General features: G+C 40.0%; 2 protein-coding genes across 4 annotated transcripts in view; one reads left to right on the plus strand and one right to left on the minus strand.

The window, feature by feature from the left end:
- HACD3 (3-hydroxyacyl-CoA dehydratase 3) overlaps nt 1-19,264 on the minus strand; it is a 1,036,541-nt gene that overhangs the window by 320,359 nt on the left and 696,918 nt on the right. The gene's annotated exons all lie outside the window — the stretch shown is intronic.
- LOC122806754 (cationic amino acid transporter 3-like) overlaps nt 15,302-19,264 on the plus strand; it is a 31,255-nt gene continuing 27,292 nt past the window's right edge. For all 3 annotated transcript variants that reach the window (XM_044077445.1, XM_044077446.1, XM_044077447.1), the window contains exon 1: nt 15,302-15,423. The gene's annotated coding sequence lies outside the window, so the exon portion shown is untranslated. The remainder of the gene's footprint in view (nt 15,424-19,264) is intronic.

Below are 19,264 nucleotides of genomic sequence, written 5' to 3' on the forward strand. Positions count from 1 at the left end.
TAATGTAGATTGGAATCCTGTTCCAAAGCATGGGGAGTCTCTGGGACAGGAATCTATCCCTCCAGCACGTCCTATTTATCATTCTGGTGAGGTTTAAATCCCTAGAGTATGTGGCTCTTGGAGATTTGTTTTTTTTAGGTGGAGCATGTCCATCAATTCTGGGTTGGACACGGCCTTGTATTTCAGGCAGAGATCACCTCTGAGTAAGCGGTATGCAACCAAGTACAGCTGGAGTTTCTTCAGTTGGGCTGCAAAGAGCATATGTTTGAGGCCAGTAATCCTCTTGGTGTGGTACTTCTGTGGTCTTTCCAGCTGTTGCAGGTGTCTTATAAGGGGCATCCCAAATGGGGCATTGTACTCTATGATGGGTCTGATGAATGATGAGTAGAGGGGCACAATAACCTCTTTTGTTCTAGATGTGAACCCTTTTGTGATTAGGTGGGCCATATAGAAGGATTTTCTAACCACCTTGGCAATATGATTATCAAAGGAGAGATTACTATCTACATGGGTCCCCAGATCCCTTATTACATTTTCTGTATTTAGGGGACTACCAAGTATGTGGTAGTTCGCGGGTACTTTGTTTTTTCCAAAGGGGATGACTATGCACTTTTTGGCATTTAGCTTGAGGCCATGATTTTGACACCAGTTATCCATCTCAGTGAGACCCTTCTGAAGGATGTCTGTATCAGCTGGAGAGTCAGTTATGGCCCCAAGTTTGCTTGGTCAACCATAGTCCTCCTGTGCTTGCCTGTACCTCCGAGAAGTATATACCAAACAGGAGGGGTCCCAGGACTGAGCCCTGGGGGATGCCACTTGTAACTGGTTTAGAGTCGGACCTAGAGCCTGCAACTCTCACCATGTGGGTTCTATCCATGAGCCAACTGGCAACCCATCTCGTGACGTAGGGGTTTATCTTCAGGCTGGTGAGCTTGTCTATAATACCAGAATGGAGAATGGTGTTGAAAGCCTTTGCGAGGTCTAGGTAGCCTGTGTGGACCTCCTTTCCCTCGTCTAAAGCCTTGGTAACTGTCTCAAAGAAGTCCACCAGGTTTAGGAGGCATGATCTGCCCTTAGCAAAGCCAAACTGGGTAGGGTCCAATGTTTGAAGGTTCCCAATGTCTCTGTTAATGAATTCCATGATGATGCACTCCATGGCCTTGCAGACCAGGCTAGTCAGGCTTATAGGGTGATAGTTCATACGTAGGTACTAGGCTACTGGCCCAAGGGCCTATGTAAGCCTAGCCAACAAGGTTCCCTGGCTTACGCCACCCAAGAAAGTTATTTTCCTGTGCCACTGTCAAGCAGAGACACAGAAGTGATCCCCGGGGTGTATTTCCTATTTCCCATCCACTCATCAAGATTTTTCTTGAAGAGTGCTAATGAAGAACTTTGCTTGACATAGATGGGTCGCCCGTACCAAAGTATGGGAAGTCTCTGGGACAGGAATCTATCCCTCCAGCATGTCCTGTTTATTGTGGTGACAAGGTTTAGGTCCCTAGAACATGTAGCTTAGAGGGATTGGGATTTCTTTAGGTGTAGCATGTCCAACAGCTCTGGGTTTGACATAGCTTTATATGTTAGGCAGAGATCACCTCAGAGTAGGCGATATGCTACGGAGTAAATCTGGAGTTTTTTGAGGCGGTCAGTGTAGAGCATTTGTTTGAGGCTAGTAATCCTCTTTGTGAGGTACTTCTGTGGCCTTTTCAGCTACTGCAGATATCTTGTGAGGTACATTCCAAAAGGGGCATTGTACTCTATAATGGGTCTAATGAGTGTCGAGTAGAGGGGAACAATGACCTCTTTTTTCCTGGATGAGAACCCTTTTATGATGAGGTGTGCCACGTAGAAGGACTTCCTGACTACTGTGGTGATGTGACTATCAAAGGAGAGACTACTGTCCACCTGGGTCCCAAGGTCTCTTATCACACATTCGGTGTTAAGTAGATTGCTGCCTATATATTAGTTCATGGGTACAGAGTTTTTACCAAAGGGGATAACACTGCACTTTTTGGCATTGAGCTTGAGGCCATGGCTCTGGCACCAGGCATCTGTCTCAGCGAGGCCCTTCCATAGGATGTGCACATCATTTGGGGACTTGACTATGGCTCCTAGTTTGCAGTCATCAGAGGCCTTCTGTGTTAGCCTGTACTTCAGAGAAGTAGATACCAAACAGGAAAGGTCCCAGGACGGAACCCTGTGGTACTCCACTTGTCACTGCTTTGAGGTCAGATTTGGAGTCTGCAACTTTTACAGTGTGGGTTCTGTCAGTGAACCAATTGGCAAACCATCTTGTGCCGTAGGGATTTATACCTAGTTTATTGAGTTTAGCTATAATTCCAGACTGGGGGATGGTGTTGAAAGCCTTGGCGAGGTCAAGATAGGCTGTGTGAACCACCTTACCCTCACCTACGGCTTTGGTGACTGTCTCAAAGAAGTCGATCAGGTTTGGGAGGCATGATCTGCCTTTCACAAACCTGAACTGGGTGGGATCCAGAGTTTGGAGGTTACCAATGTCTTTGTTTATGAGTTCCATGATGATAAGTTCCATGGCCTTGCAGACCAGGCTTGTCAGGCTAATAGGTTCCCGGGATCAGTGGTGGCTCCCCATTTGTGGAGTGGGATAACTGTTGCTGTGTGCCATTCAGCGGGCACAAAGTCTGATGTGAGGCTATTATTGAACATGGTGCTTAAGTGGGGAGCCAGTTCATTCTGAAGTTCATGTAAAACGCAGCCTGGGATGTTGTCCGGTCCCATGGATGCTGTGTTTTTGGCTTTAGAGAGTGCAGCTTTTACCTGCATTGTTGTGATTACAGGGACTCTGCATTTTTCCTGTATAGATATGGGCCCTTTAGAGGGTGAGGGGGTGGTAAAGTTAGCACTGAACCTATCTACCAGGATGTTGGCAATATCACTTGGTTCTGTAATTTTCGTGCCATTGTTCTGTAACTCAGAACAGATCTGGGTGATGCCATTGAGATTCTTGACATAGCTATAGAATGCTTTGTGGTTGTCATTAGAATTAGTGGCAATTTTGTTTTTGTAGTTAGCTTTGGATGATCTTATAAGGGATCTCAGCTTCTTACTGAGGCTGACCAGGGAGCTCCTCCACTCATGGGATTTTACTCTCTTTTGCAATAGTTTCTTCCTTCTGTTGTAGAGTTTGTTTATGGCAGGCGACCACCAGATTGGCTTCCTTTTTCCTGGAGGATAGTGTCTTGATTCTGTTTGGGATAACACGATCCATGCACTCATGTAAGTGCTTATAGAGTGCATTTGTGTAGGATTCAGCAGTTGTAACTGTATTGTCCATCTGTATGGGTGTCATGAAGTTCACCACTTCTGTCTTAAGAAGCATGAAGTTGGCTTTGGAGAATTTTTTTACCATGGCTTCCTTAATGGGTGGTGGGGGGGTGGGATGTGGATATCAAGGGTGATTAGCTTATGGTCGGATCGGACCAACGAGGAGTTGACTTCAGGTGTAGAACACCGGTCATTCATGTTGGCAATGACTACATCTAGGATATTGTTGCTCCTGGTGGGGGTGTGGATAAGTTGATCCAGGGAATTGGAGTTTATGAATTCCAGAAAGCGTTGAGCTAAGGAGTTGGTACACGAGTAGTTTTCCCAGTTAATGGTGGGGTAGTTGAAGTCACCCATTATTAGGGTGTTTGGATGAACCCTAATGTTTTCCAGTACATCAAGAAAAGAGGAGTGGGAATCCTGGGGCATGGTGGGGGATTTGTAGCAAGCTACAATTTGGATTGCAGTTTTGCCCAGAGTTAGTTGCATTTGGATAACCTTGGATGCATTATGCTGAGCAACTAGCCTGGAGGTGTGGATAACCTTAATGAATATGGACACACCTCTGCCTTTGGTATGTCGGTCCAGGTTACATGGCCGAAAAGTGTGGTATGATTTATAGCCTGGTAGTGCATGGGTGCTCTCTGAAGCCTTGAACCAGGTCTCAGTCACTGCACAGATATCGATGTTCTCCATTTTAAGGAGTGCCTCAAGTGAGTGCATTTTGAGATTTAGACTTCTAGCATTGAGTAGCATTACCCTCAGTTTTTGCTTGCCTGTTCCTGTTACGGTGGTAAATTTGTTATTTGAACCTTGCCTAAAAAAAGACACTATAGGGGCAGCAAGAGCCTTAGCCAGCATCCGGGATCCCAGAGGCGACAGGTGCAGGCCATCTGTGGCAAAGCATCGTGGTCTGTTGACCATGTCATCCCAAGCAGACAGATACTGGATCCCCTTAGAATGACACCAGAAGCTTATCCAATTGTTGAAGTCAATAATTTTGTCCTTGTACTGCGGAGTTCCCGGGGTCCGTTGTGGCTCCACCTTTGTGGAGCAGGATAACTGTTGCTGTGCACCACTCTATGGGTACGTAGCCTCTAGAGAGGCTGAGTTTGAACAGTGTGTTCAAATGAGGGGGTTAGTTAATTTTGGAGCTCGTGTAAGACACAGCCTGGGATACTGTCTGGTCCCACTGAAGCTGTATTTCTGGCTTTGGATAGGGCTGTTTTAACCTGTGTGTCAGTGACTGCCGGGGCACTACATTCTTCTGGTATGGTTATGGGCCCTTTAGGGGGTGAGAGGGGGGTGAAGTTTGCACTAAACCTGTCTGCCAGAATGTTGGCAATATCAGTCGGTTCAGTGTATTTTGTGCCATTCTGCACTAACTCAGAGCAGATCTGAGAGTTTCCACTTAGGTTCTTGACATAGCTAAAGAACACTTTGTGGTTATCCTTGGAGTCCTTAGGCAATTTTTCTTTCAAAGCTAGCCTTGGATGATTTTATGATGGATCATAGTTTCTTGCTGATACTGATCAGGGATGTCTTTCCTTCTTGGGATTTTACTCTTTTCTGCACTAGTTTCCTCCTTCTATTGTATAGCTTGTTTATGGTAGGGGTCCACCAGACTGGTTTCCTTTTCTTGGAGGAGTGAGTCTTGGTTTTGCTTGGGATAGCACGATCCATACATTCTTGTAGGTGCTCATAGAGTGCCTTTGTAAGGGATTCAACAGCTTGGACAACATTGTCCTTTAGCACAGGGCTGTGAACCTTTCCACCTCGGTCTTAAGTAACATGAAGTTTGCTTTTGAAGAGTTTTTCACAGTGGTTTCCTGGATTGGGGGTGGGGGCAGAATGTGGATATCCAGAGTGATTAGTCTATGGTCTGGTCTAACCAGCGAGGATTTGACCTCCGGTGTAGAACACCGATCGCCCATGTTAGTGATGACCAGGTCCAATATGTTGTCATCTCTGGTGGGGGTGTTGATCAGTTGATCCAGGGCATTCGGGTTTATAAATTCTAGGAAGCGTTGGGCAAGGGAGTTAGTACTTAAATAGTTCTCCCAGTTAATGTTTGGGTAATTGAAATCACCCAATATTAGGACGTTTGGTAAGACCTTCATATTTTCCAGTGTCTCCAGAAATGCGGAATGGGGGTCCTGGGTCATGGTGGGTGATCTGTAGCAAGCTACAATTTGAATTGCAGTTTTGCCCATTGATAGTTGCACATGGATGATCTTTGAGGCATTGTGCTGTGCCACTAACCTGGAGATGTGGGTATCCTTGATGAATATGGATACACCCCCACCTTTTGTGTTTCGGACCGGGTTCTGTGGCCAAAAAGTATGGTATGAGTTATAGTCTGGTAGTGCTGGGGTGCTCTCTGGAGCCTTAAACCAGGTTTCTGTTACTGCACAGATATCGATATTCTCCATACTGAGGAGTGCCTCGAGTGCATGCATTTTGAGGTTTAGACTTCTGGCATTGAGTAACATTACCCTCAGTTTTTATAAGAACACAGATAAACACACACACACACACACACACACACACATATATATATATATATATATATATATATATATATATATATATATATATATATATATATATATTTATTGGTTAACAAGTTTGTGTGTATGTAAAAATGAGTGACTGCACAAATATGTGAATGTCCATTTGTGTGAATCACATTTTGTTGAATTTGTCTCATACGGTATAGCAACAAAGGACTGTACAATAAAATGAACGTTTGACTCTAAAGATCAATGTTTTGAAAATGTGTAAAATCACATTATAGTGGTTAGTATGTATGTATGTGTGAGTGTTCGCAGGTTAAGGTTAGAGTAAGTGCCAGGTAAGGGGATAGATTTACTATTGTGCCTGTTTGGTGTTGTGTGTGTATTCTGTTTCATTTTGTTATCTGTAGTGGTATTGTTAAGGAAAGGGTTCTTAGTAACATAATGTGTAGGTTGACATTAGGGTAAGGGGTACTGTTAGATTTAGCACATATGAGTAAGGTGGTACTGGAGCCATCACTTGTTTGTGTTGTTGACCAATCATGATTTAATCGTATATGTTCAGAAAAAAAAACATGTTTTTGCATCCCCTTCAAATTATATATATTCTAACTCTGAGATTGCCCTGTCTAGGGTGCCACTGTAGCAGGAGCACTTTTCCAGTATTTTATTTGGTGTAGGTAGACCAGGATGGGGGCACCTGGGTGGTGTGGGGGGTACCGTGGAGCCCTTTTGCCTAGGGCACCAGCTGACCTAAGGCCGCTGCTGACTACAGTGAGGAAAGGGTACATTCCCAAACCGCAGGAACCCTGCAGTCTTGCATACTTCTCGACCATATTTATTCAGTCAAATTGTACAGACTAAACAGATGCCGCTTATAAGTAAAATTGTTCATACGAAGTAGTTCTATAATTTTGCAGGAAAATTAATGACTGAAAAGGTGGAGATTTTTAAAATGTACAAGATCACATTATAGTGGTTAGTGTGTTTGTGTGAGTGTTAGTAGGTGAGGGTTAGATTAAGGGTCAGGTAAGGAGATAGATTTAGCTTCATGCCTTTCTGGTGTTTGTGTTCTGTATCCTTTTGTCTTGTGTAGTGGTATTGTTAGGGAAAGTGTCTTTAGTAGCCTAATGTGTAGGTTGGGGTTAGGAGCAGGGCTAGTGTTAGGTATAAATTACATGAGTAAGGTGGTGCAGGAGGTCTCACTCATTTCTGCCTTTGACTATTTATGACACAAGACGTAAACACTGATATATCTGCAATTGCAATAGCTTCTTAATGATACCTAAGACTTCCATTTCTTACAATTCCTGATATTGCACTGCAAGCTTTAGAATGCCGACAGCAAAAAGTTCCGATCCTGTTAGGAAAAAAAAGGAGCGTTAAAAGAGGATAAATCTTTCCTAGAGAGCAAACGTCTAAGGTTCAAGTTGTTTTAATCACTTTGAAATGCAAGCAAGCTTCAAAATGGAATCACTGCCACTTAAGTATAGTAATGAAATTGCTGGGATTTGTGATATAATTAGAAAGAACTAGAAAATCTTGACTACTGATAACCATATTAAACAGATTGTGGGGGAACAACCGAGGTTCTCTTTTAAAAACAACTTGAACCTTAAACGTCTGCTCTCTGGGAATGATTTATCCTCTGTAAATGCTCCTATTTTTTCTAACAGGATCAGAACTTTTTGCTATCGGCATTGTAAAGTTTGCAAGTACATTGCTAAGGACAAGAGTTGTACACACCCCATTAAAGGCAAGATATACCAACCAAAAATAAATGCTAATTGTTGCACAGAGAATGTTGTATACCTTGCCAGATGTGATGCCTGGACTAGATTTTATGTAGGCAAGACTAACAGAAGATTGAAATATCTCATCTTACAACATTTAACTGAGATTAGACTAAGGAATAATAAGAATGCACTATTTTAAAATAAGAACAGTTATCCGCAACATGATTTTTCTTTTTTAGTCCTTCATATCTGCAGATTGACCAGAAGAGGTGGTGATTTATGCAACTTCACTGAAGTTGCTGAAGCACGATGGATAGCAGATCTACAAGCTGATAAAGCTCCTGGTTTAAACACATATCTTCCTTTGAAGCCTGTGTTGAGAGAATGCAGGCTTAAACATTGAGTTGTTATTGGTTTGGACTTCATTTTGGGTTGGTTTTGACTGGCCAGTGACATTCTGGATGAAGGAGGTGTAGTCCAAATTGCATCATTTGATTGTTTGTTATGTTCTATTTAATTACTTTGTTTTTTTGTGAATGACGATCTGATGAAGGAAGTTTTTGAAAGCACTTATCCACTCTTTAATGTTTTTATGCATGTTTTAGCCACAGGTTTTAATTAAATTCATGCTCACATCCTTTGCAGTCTTACTGGGTCTTGTGTTTACGATTGTTTGTTTGGTGGATCCAGACAGACTCCTTCAGTTCATTAGTTGGTGTATTTCTTTCCTCATTTATCTATATATCATAAAACATCCAACCACTTATCAATAACAATTACAATAAAGGTGAGCATTTTAGCTTTCTCCTTTTAAATAATACAAACATTCCAGAACATTACTCATGACTTAGAGACCATAGTCTATTTAATATAAAACTTGATTTTCAAATTCAGAAATAATTCTTACATCACTCACCTCATTGAAAATGTCTTTGTCTACAAATGTACTAGTCAAAATTAAATGCCTTATTTCAATTTTAAAACTGTCCCCATTAATTGATCACATAGCAACTCTCTCATCTAACATTCCTTCATTTTTCTAGATTTTTGTTTTCTTTTTATGTTATGCTTAATTACTCTTTGCCCTATAACTATAACATCTTCAGTTCCAGATGTTCCCACCATACGTTACTTTCCTCACTTTGCAAACAGTCCTATCCATTCTCTACTTCTACATTTTCTCCATACCTTTCAGTTGTCCCTAATTTTGTATAAAGTCCCTGATTTTGACTCATGTTTTGCCCTGCCCCTTATATTTTGTTCCTGGTAACTTACTGAGAACTACAATGAGCCATGTCAGACACTGGAGTTTCATACTTCTTACTGTTCAGAAAATACATGCTGATGCAAAATATGTTATTCCATTAACTTTTTACATTAATTGGAATAACATTTTAAGAATTGTCCCTGATTCCACTTTGTCTCCTATTATTTTTGGCTTTGCTCCGAGTTCTTTAACAAATAAGTAGAGAAGTATGTTTCTCTTTTACTCTCTTGAACTTCTTTCATTACTTTTTTTTTAGCTGTGCAAACTCACCTTGTGCATTTCATTGATTTCTGATGTGTAGCCCTGCACATTTTCTAGTTCTGCAAATCAGTATTAGTTACTGAAGAATTTCAGCGGTTATCAAATCACAGCTGGAACTCATACCTCATAACCTCTTAGAGCAAGAAATCTGGACAAAGCCATAAATAAAAGTGGGACAAAGGTCCAAAAATAGGGGCAATTGTTAAACATTGTTCTTACAAACTTAGAAAGTTAATGGAATAACAGGTTTTGCATGAGCATGAATTTTCTGAAGGGTATGAAGTCGGAAACTCAAATGTCTGTCATTAATTTCCAACTTCAGTCTTTAATGATTTGCCACTAATTTGCCAGAGAAACACATTTTTATGAAAAACAGACCAAAAATATGAGCAAAAAATCTGGACATTCTATGAAAATCCATAGAGTTGAGAGGTATGCTGAAACTTCAGTTAACAGACTCCCCAGCAAAACATAAAACACTGATCAACATTGTCACGGAAACCTAAACATAATCCAAAGAGTTGCCACTATTCATCAAATGTTCCCTGCATTATTTTAAACTGGAAAGAGTGACATAGCTCTCAAAATCTTCATCAGTAATTATAATTGGAGGAGGCAAAGGCAACACCAAAGTGGAGTTCTAGAGCTCGTAGCACAGACTGCCGTGTATAGTTCCTGTGGATGTTTTTTATCCTACTGATATTTTATAGTAATTATAATTGGTTTATTTGCTTTTTTTGTTTACCAGGAAAGTCTGACTGGGTTAAATAGCCCATGGAGAAAGGCTCCGAGAAACAACAAATGTAAAATATAGAATGCTTAGATAAATTGCAGAGAAAGGACAACATACAAAAATAATGATATTCATTAAAAATGTAATAACTGGGAATGGATCTAGCATTCAGAAGTATAGTGTGATGTAAGTTTTGCAAATTGACATTGGTGCATGTTGCAGAACGTCAGTGGAGCAAGAAATTATCAGCATAAATCATACCTCTCAACCTCTTAGCATACAAAATCTGGACAAAGCCAAAAATAACAGGGGACAAGGCCCCAAAAAATAAGAACAAATTTTAAATATCGCTCATATAAACTTAGAAAGTTTACAGAATAAAAGGTCTTGTGATGTCATGCATTTTCTGAAGGAGATGAGGTCTGAAACTCAAATGCAAATCATTATTTAATAAATTCCGTCTTCACTGATTTGCCCCAAAATCCGGAAAACCACAGCTTTCATGAGGAACAGACCAAATATATGTGGCAAAAATCTGGACATTCTATGAAAATCTAGACACTTGAAAGATATGGTACAAATGTACATTACTAAGCATTACAGTTACAAGAAATGTGTTTTTTAAATAATCAGGAAAACAGGCATGCATTTAGGATGCCTTAAAATGAAACTGTAAACTAAAAAAACTGACAGAATAACAAAATCTGGAGTAGTTTTTTACCCCTGAAAAACAGAAAGTTTAAAACTGTAGATTGTACATAGTGATTGCAGTTCTCATGGTGGTGTCCCATATTACCTCTGAATTGTCCGTATTTTCACAGAATGTCCAGATTTGTGCGTCATATTTTTATGTTTATTATTAAATCTGTGTTTTTGGGTAAATCACAGAGGACTTATTATTATTAAATACATTTGAGTTTCACACTTCAAATCCTTCAGAAAATACTGCAAAACCTGTTTTTCTATTTAAAAATTGTTCCTAATGTTATGTCTTTGTCCCACCAGCCTTTTTGGCTTTGTCCAAAATTCTTTTGCTAAGAGGTTAAGAGGTGTGATATTGCTAGGAATACAGAAAAAAAATCAGGTAAAGTCAAATAAAGGTATGCCCCAGATAAATCACCGGTCAAAATATCCCCTAGAGAAAGATTTTGCTGTCTTCTGGCAAAGCACAAAAACATGCACAGGTACAAAGGTACATTTTCTTTACAGCTGTTAGCTATTCAGTGACTATTATTTAACGAAGCTTCACTAAACATGAATGAATGTTTGTGGGACCAAAGTGTAGAAGAGATGAAAGAGAGGCACAAACCATGCCAGGTGGATGCCAGCTGGATCGGCAAATTGTCTTGACAAGACATGGCTATCACATAGGTGGATCGTTGGATGAAGGTCTAGGTGGTATAGGAAAGCTGAGTGGATTGTCAGGTGAACCACTGGAATGCTGGACTGAATACTGGATTGTCCTGACACAGCATAGAATGAGGGAAGATGGTGTTCTGGGAGAAATGCCATGGGCTTTGGCACCAAATGTGTGCTACTGGGCACCCACAACACAGAATGACTGCACTCCTACCACAACTGCTGCAGCTATAAATCAATTGCACTTTGTTATGCTAAGGTTATCATCTGTCCCTCTTTGCGAAGGACGCAATCCCTCTTTGGGCAGTTGTGTACTGCAGAAAAAAAATAAAAGATGGCAAATGTCCTGAGATTTTGGGACAAAAAATAATTCCTAAGTGTTCTTAAATAGTTGCATAAAACAGTTATTTTCTATCTGAAACACACAAATGTCATGTGAAATAGCATAAACAATTATAATGCTACAAGAATAAACATTTATTTTGGCAAAAAAGTGAAGTTCTGTACTTTGCAGTAGTCGTGGGTATGTTTTGTCCTGCAAAATCTCTTGTTCCTACACAAAATGTCCCATTTTGGGCATTTGAAAAGGTTGCAACCCTATAAACATTTATTCATTGAGTCTTAAAACATCTATGCTCCAGAGAGCCACACAGAAAGGGTTTGACACACATTAATTGTTAAATTCCATGACAAATTCAACTGAGTAATATTGAATTATATTAATGCATCAAAATAACTCATTTTAAAAAAAAAATGAAGAAAATGTTAATATCCAGGCTGTGAGCTTCCTAGTTGAAACTGGTAATAAGGATTTCACATTTTGCCCATTCGTTCCGCCACTTTGAGCTGTGAGAGGCAGTGTCCACATTTTAGAAATGGAAGGCTGAGATCTATGCTGTTAATAATACCTTTTATCAGGCCCGAATAACCTTCTAACTAAAAATAACGTAATGAAATTGTATACATTGAATCAGTTGGTAGTCCGTTTAAATTTCCATTATTTCACTGTAGAAAGTTGAATTGCTCTTCAACAAGCCCACTTCTACCATCGCAGATACATGAAACTGTCCATGCTAGGTATTGTCACCAGACCAGACTCCTGACTGTACTCCTAAATTCAACATTTAAAGCTAGACAAGTTTTAATGTGACTGTGACGACCGTGCCCTGGCCCAGCAATCAAGGAGCCTCAGTCCTCACCACTAACACCAAGGAGGTCATCTCATAGAAGAGAAAAGGATAACTAATACACACAGTAAAATACAATTTCCCTTAAGTGCACAGAGAGATAAATTGTCAGTCTGGGACTGGCTGCTCCCTTGCTCACCAGGTCCCCAATAAGACTCCCCATTGGCACAGCTATAAGGTCCAGGTCTCAGCCTAACTGGGCAAGCTAGAACCTTCAGTACCCTCTCTGTCCAACCAGTGCTTCATGTCCCTGCCAAGTAGCTGACACAACACACACACACACACACTTTGAGATACGTATTTATACAACTTCACAGACACTCCTGGGAAAGGCTGACACAGATTCTACAACTGTTCCCCTTTACCCAGACTATACGGTAGTAATTACTGCCACCACCCAGTTAATAATATCAGCTACTAAAAGGCCCTTAAAAGGGTGTCCAATTATTACTGTGCAATATTATTATTCAATGGTAGTATGACCAACAGTCAAGGCTTACTTTAGAGTGGCCTATTACAATAACCTCTATAAATATGCAATGTACTCTAGAGCTTATCTCTACACAAATCAGCCACAGGTAGAAGGTTTTAAAAATATTTAATAATAAATAATTAAAACACAAGACAAAACTACTATACCACAGAGATATTTAAGAGTTCAGAGATCACACAGAAACTTAAAATAATACAGTAGGACGGGTCTGATTTCAAAGAAAAATACCTAATTAACCTTTACTAGCTTTAACTATTCCTACAAGAAATCACTGTGCTAAAACTTACATGTGAGCACAAGGCAGAGTGCTGATAGTTGGATATCAAGATCAAAATGCCCCCCTATCTCTTCTGAGCAATAGTTTTTTTAAAAACATTACTACAAAACATGTCAGCTGGGACCTCAGTCAGTTTCCATTACATCACTTTTGACACCTGGTCTGGAGTGCCCAGGCTAATAGAAACTCCATTTACATTATTTAGCAAGCTAACACCTGCACATGAGAATACAACAATAAAAGGCATTCAACATATACACTCTAGCAGAAACCAAAGCAATAAAGCACATTCCACATCTAAAATCTAGTCATAAACTTTAGCCTTAAAACAATGGGCATGAAATCTTCATCCAGTCACCCTGGGTCCGAATTCTAACATGAAAGGGTACAACATGCTTCACTGGGCCAGCAGAGTTCAATGTTGTCACATATTTTGCAGTTCTGCATTTCACAATATTCTTTTACATTCAAGAAAACATGCCTGTATTTCATATTTATTTACAATAATGGGACCATCATCTCCCCAGACACCTATACAAAGCTATTAGGAGTAAACATTGACAATAAACTCAGATTTGATATACATATCAACCAAGCCATTAAGTCAGTCAACAAGAAACTTGGGACCCTATATAGAATTAAAGCCTTCCTTACCCCGAATGCCAGGGCAGCCACATCCCGTTCACACCTTCTCTCTACCCTACTATATGCCTCTCCTGTCCTCACTCACCTTAACAAATCTGATCTGGCCAAGCTCTCATCCTGCTATAATCACATTGCCAGGTTCGTTACAGGCCTACCCTACAGAACACACCACTGTACTAACCTGAAAAAGCTTGGATGGATAGAATTCCCACACCTTCTTCACCAGTCCCAACTCATAGAGGCCTTCAAAATCCTTAAACAACCTGAGAATACCCCAGCACTAAAAACTTAATGACTCCCTACTCCAATCTAAGCTGCCTTCGCTCAGCAAACAGACTCCTTGTCCAAACAACTAAATCTCTCAACCTAGGTGGTGACGCTATTTGCCAACACCACTGGTAAAATATGGAACTCTCTCCCAAATAACATCACGCTTGCAACTTCTCTAAGTCAATTCAAAAATAGTCCAAAACTCCACTTCAAGTCACACTGGCTATGTCCTTGCTCAAACCCAGACTAGCTCTGTGCCATTAACTAAAACATAAACAACTAGCTAAGATGATAAGTACTTTGTATACTGTGATAAAGAAATATGTATCCTGTCTAACTCTATGTCATTATACTGCCTACCATACTTGCTAATATGTTATTAATGTTACATTTGTAGTAATCTCAGAAATAGTAATGGCGGTCTTGTACTTGTATGTAAATAGCCTATGTTTTTGTTAAGTTCTTTCAGCTCATTTACTGTATCTAATTATCAATGTAACTCTGTTGGAGCTTTTCTCCCCGGGCCTCCGCTGAAAAAGGACATGTATCCAGTCGGACCATCCCGGTTAACAAATGTAAAATAAATAAATAAATAAATGCCAGAATTATATGTATCAAAATCTATTTGACTAGGCTGGCAGTCTTCACCCTTCTCTCCCCAATCGGCAGAGTGACACTAATAGAAAAGCCAAAAAAAAAAAACAGTTCAGGAGTAAGTTAAAACAGAAATTGGAATACATAGAACATGGCATCTGGCCAGCTGAGTGTCCCTGCCTACACTCCCCAAAATCCCTTTCTCTCTTTGCCAATGCCATTCTCACCATTCAGTCATCTTTTATTATTGCTTCCTGTGATGCCCATTTAAATTCAGAAGACGATTTGCCACTGCATACCTCCCAACCTCTTAGAGCAAGAAATCTGGACAAAGCAATACATAAAAGTGGGACAAAGACCAAAAAATAGGGACAATTTTTAAAAACTGCTCTTACAAACTTTGAAAGTTGATAAAATAAGAGGCTTTGTATTAGCATGAGTTTTCTGAAGGGTATGAAGCCTGAAGTCTGAAACTCAAATGAACCTCATTATTTTCTAACTTCAGTCTTTAATGATTTACCACTAACTTGCCAGAAAACAAAAATAAGAGGCGAAAATCTGTACAGTTTTGGCGTAATGTTGCCAGTACTGTTCCTGTCTGCTCACCCATTCGTGCGTCTCAGTGACGTCACCAACATATACTAATACTCCGATTCCCCTCCCCGTCTTAGTTACAGTCAGTAGAACCAAACCAAGTGTCGTCTATTTCACTTTAACCACAGCACTTAGAGGTCCTGCTCTGCCCCTAGCCCTTCATCCAACTAGCGATTTGAGAAAGACAGGTATGTATGTCTTTTGTTAACAAAGGGTACAGGGATTACAGGTATGAGTTATGGGGTACAACGTGGTTATTCTAACATAAACTATTACTAACTATTCTGTAGGCGTGAGTAAAACAGAATTTAGAAAAAATGCATACTGTCATGTTTTCGTTGCGGTGCTTGAATGGGTGTTGATCGGGAGACGTGCATACAAGTTAGGGTTACCACCTGTCCCACTTTGCGAGGGACAGTCCTTCTTTGGACAGTTGTGTCCTGACAAAAAATATTAAAAATGGCAAATGTCCTGAGATTGTAGGACATAATTATGTCCTATATTTTATGTACTAGTTGCATAAAACAGTTATTCTGTATCTAAAATACCTAAATGTTATAAGAAACAGAACAAGCAACTAAAATGCTAAAGAATAAGCTTTTACTTAGGCAAAAAAGTTAAGTTCTATCCTTTGTACTGACCGTGGGTATGTGCCGGCCAGGCCGGCCTGTAAAATCTGATGTTTGTCCCGAAAATGTCCCACTTTGGCCGTTTGAAAAGGTGCCAACCCTAATACAAGTGGAGTGAACGATGTTGATGGGGTGCCAAGCTTTGGAGCCCATTCGTTGGTGGCAGTAAGGACAACGACAATGGGTGGTAATAGGCAGCAGGCTACACTACCACTTGTACAGTTTGTTTAAAATGTTGCGGCTCATGTTGCTCTCAGTTATTAGCGAGGCATTCTCAGTTTAACACATTTTTGGAGCCTTTCTAATAAATATAGGTGATCGTGCCCAGAATGTTAAGAGCTGTCCAAAGTAATGTAAGCATAGGGAAATTAATACTTTTCTAAAAAACTGCACTGCATGTTTATAAGGTATAGGAATGTTTCCCAAAAAAGACCACGCTTTATACTTATATGGTATAGAAATGCTTCTTTAAAAGTGCATTTTATTATCATAGACGCAACAGGCTGAAAATGATGTTGAGGTAATGCTTGCAGAGTTGTATACACTTTTAATAGTACACGGGTTGGGGAGCACTACGAAGACGGGACAAGACGGACATTTGTGATAAAAGAGTTTTGTCTGTTGGCGTTTTTTTAATGTTCTTTTTGCAGCCGAGGTTGAGTGAGGTTTGTTGCGGTCTTTTTTTGTTGAATAAAATATTTGAAAAAATAACGGGGAGTAAGGTATTGTATTAGAAAAGTATTCTTCTGAATACATTGCAAGACTGTGGTGTGATGGTAAGTAAAAAATTCAAATCAAGTTGAAAGCTGCGCAGTAATTACAGTCTGCGTATTTCCTCGTTAATGGAATAGTGGAGTGATACTACGCTAAATATATTAAAAGTTAATGCCCTAAAACATTGCTTTTATCGTATATTCTGATGCCTGGTGTGTTAAGAAGAATCTTTTGTGTCCAGAACTTCCTTGAATCTTATATTTGTGTGTCAGGGGAGGGACGGTCACCCCCCCCCCGCCGAAAAAAAAACCGGGGAAATCTGAGGTATGTAAATAATTGCCTTCAAAAGCTGTCTGGTTGGTCAACATCTTACTTTTAAGGAGATAAGTATTGAAAAGAACAAAACATTTTTCTCATAGCTCATCGCATATACTAACTGTGCATTCTTATTTTAAATGCGGTTTGAAGCATAAAATTAAACTTAATCAGGCTTCTGTAACACCGGTTTTATATCCCAGTGCCAAAGAAAGGTGGGTATACAGAAATTGTATTGCTTCATGTTTTTGTATTTACAAGGATGTGTTAGTGCTTTCTGCTTTAAGGTTCTTGGCAATTAACTTGTTCACATAACTTAATATGCATTCTGACAGGTACTGTTTATTTCTGAAAACACATTTTTCTTTAGATCACTCATATTTGTATGTTGCTTTGTTTAATAAAATATGGAAACCTCAACAATTTCTAATATGATTTATAATTTTTATGCTGTCCCGACTCCCAAACCCCCATGTCTGAACATTGCTGAGACAGTACGCACTTTGTGTAGGACATCTGCACTTGGTAAATGGCACTTTTCATTTCATTGGGTGATTTCATGATCTGTATTATTATGTATTACCTTAAGATGGGAGGGCCACCTTTAGTCACATCCCCTTGACAAAGTAGTGTTAAAATGTTACTGAACTGCATTGTTATTGTAGTGCAATGGTTTGGAGGGACAGGTATAGCTCGCGGAGGATACCACTGCTGTGGAATAGACTCCCAGCCACATAAAACAAAGTTTATCCCTGTCCATATTCACGTACACCTTAGTTCTATGCAAAAGGAACAGAACATATAGGGTGGGAGGCTGGCATAATGGTTAAGGTGTTTACCTTATAAATGCAGGGTACAGGGTTTAATTCTCACATGGGGTAAATAGCTAGGCTTAAAATAGCCCATAAGGGCAGTTAACTTAGTCCTAATTTATAAAATTTACCCTAGCAGTGTCGCCTGTACTACTAATGGACAGAGGCAGCTCCTACATGCTTTATCCCATGCATGATGTGACAATGTGAGCTATTGCCATCTATGCCAGGGAGAATAGGGCAGTGCATGTGTAACATATGCCAGCATAGTAGCTGGAGTTTTGTAAATAATTTTGTGTCATTTGACTATCACAGTAACTTGTACAGGTGCCTGTGTTAAAACCTATCAACAGTATTAACTGATTAAATGTATGTTATCTTTACACAAAGAATTCTGGAAGGGAGGAGCAGACGTTTTTGAACTTGTTCTATAAATTTCAAATACTGCAGCAGATCTTAGCAAACCTCTGAGTGTGTGTGTTGTACCAGAGTCAGGTGATCAAATGTGATGTCATTCTATAACTATCACTGAGAGGATGTAATTCACACAGTAGCTTGTTTTGTTTTGTTTTCTTTTCTTTGGAACCTGATAAAAACATCTATGGCAGTTATCACAGTTAGTTGTTAGTTGAGTTTAGTTCAGAGTAAGTTGGAAGCTCATCACCTTGTTTTGTGGAAGTAAGCATCTCAGCATCTAATCTTGCCTTGCTGTATTAATTGAGTTAGCTAGGGAACATTTATTCTTTAGACAGTCAGGAAATATAACAAGATTAGTTAAGTAGCGTTTTTCTAAGCCGCGGTGGTACAGCGGTTGCGTTGTTGCCTCACAGCAAGAGGTTATCCTGTTCAATTCTCAGCTAGTGTGCGGGGAGTGCCTTCTGTGTGGAGTCTGCATGTCCTCCCCGCGGTCAAGTGGCCTCCGAAAGACATGCGTGAATGGGCGTGCCTTCGCTGAAGGTTGAGCGTCAGGCTGGCAACTCGGCACCATAAAAAATCGACTGCCAATCATTAGCAGACCGGAGTTCTGCTGTGGCGACCTCTAACCAAGAAAAGCCAAAAAGACAAACAACAAGTTAAGTAGCGTTTTTCTGCACCTGTTTGAATCTGTCCAACTGTGTTATTTTTATTTCTCCTATGACTGAAACTCTGGTGCTTATTGTACTTGGATATTTAGTATTTTTATATTTTCTATTTTATTATTTATTGTTAAATATTTTTATACCTTTTATTGTAGATGGTCTTTTAGAGGCTACTTTAACATCTTGATAGTACTTGTGCTTATTTTAGTGATGCCTTCCCCACTCCCAAAAGCCTGGCTGCTTTGGTTACACTCTACCATTTATGTTAGTGTTGATTTTACTCAGTATAACTGGATACCCTTGTAAGAGACTGACAGTGGTTGATTGGTGACAGCAAGGTTAACTTATAGTCTGGGCAGAAGGGGTACATTTAGTAAATCTGTAGCAGACTTTTCTCAGGAGTGTGTGTGTGAGACAATCAAATACCCAGGTGTGGGTGTGTCAGCTACTTAGAACTGGGACACAGTGCTTTAAAGTGAG

The sequence above is a fragment of the Protopterus annectens genome, chromosome 7.part0 (genome assembly GCF_019279795.1).
Source record: "Protopterus annectens isolate FY-2018-M chromosome 7.part0, PAN1.0, whole genome shotgun sequence".
Taxonomy (NCBI): Eukaryota; Metazoa; Chordata; order Ceratodontiformes; family Protopteridae; genus Protopterus; species Protopterus annectens.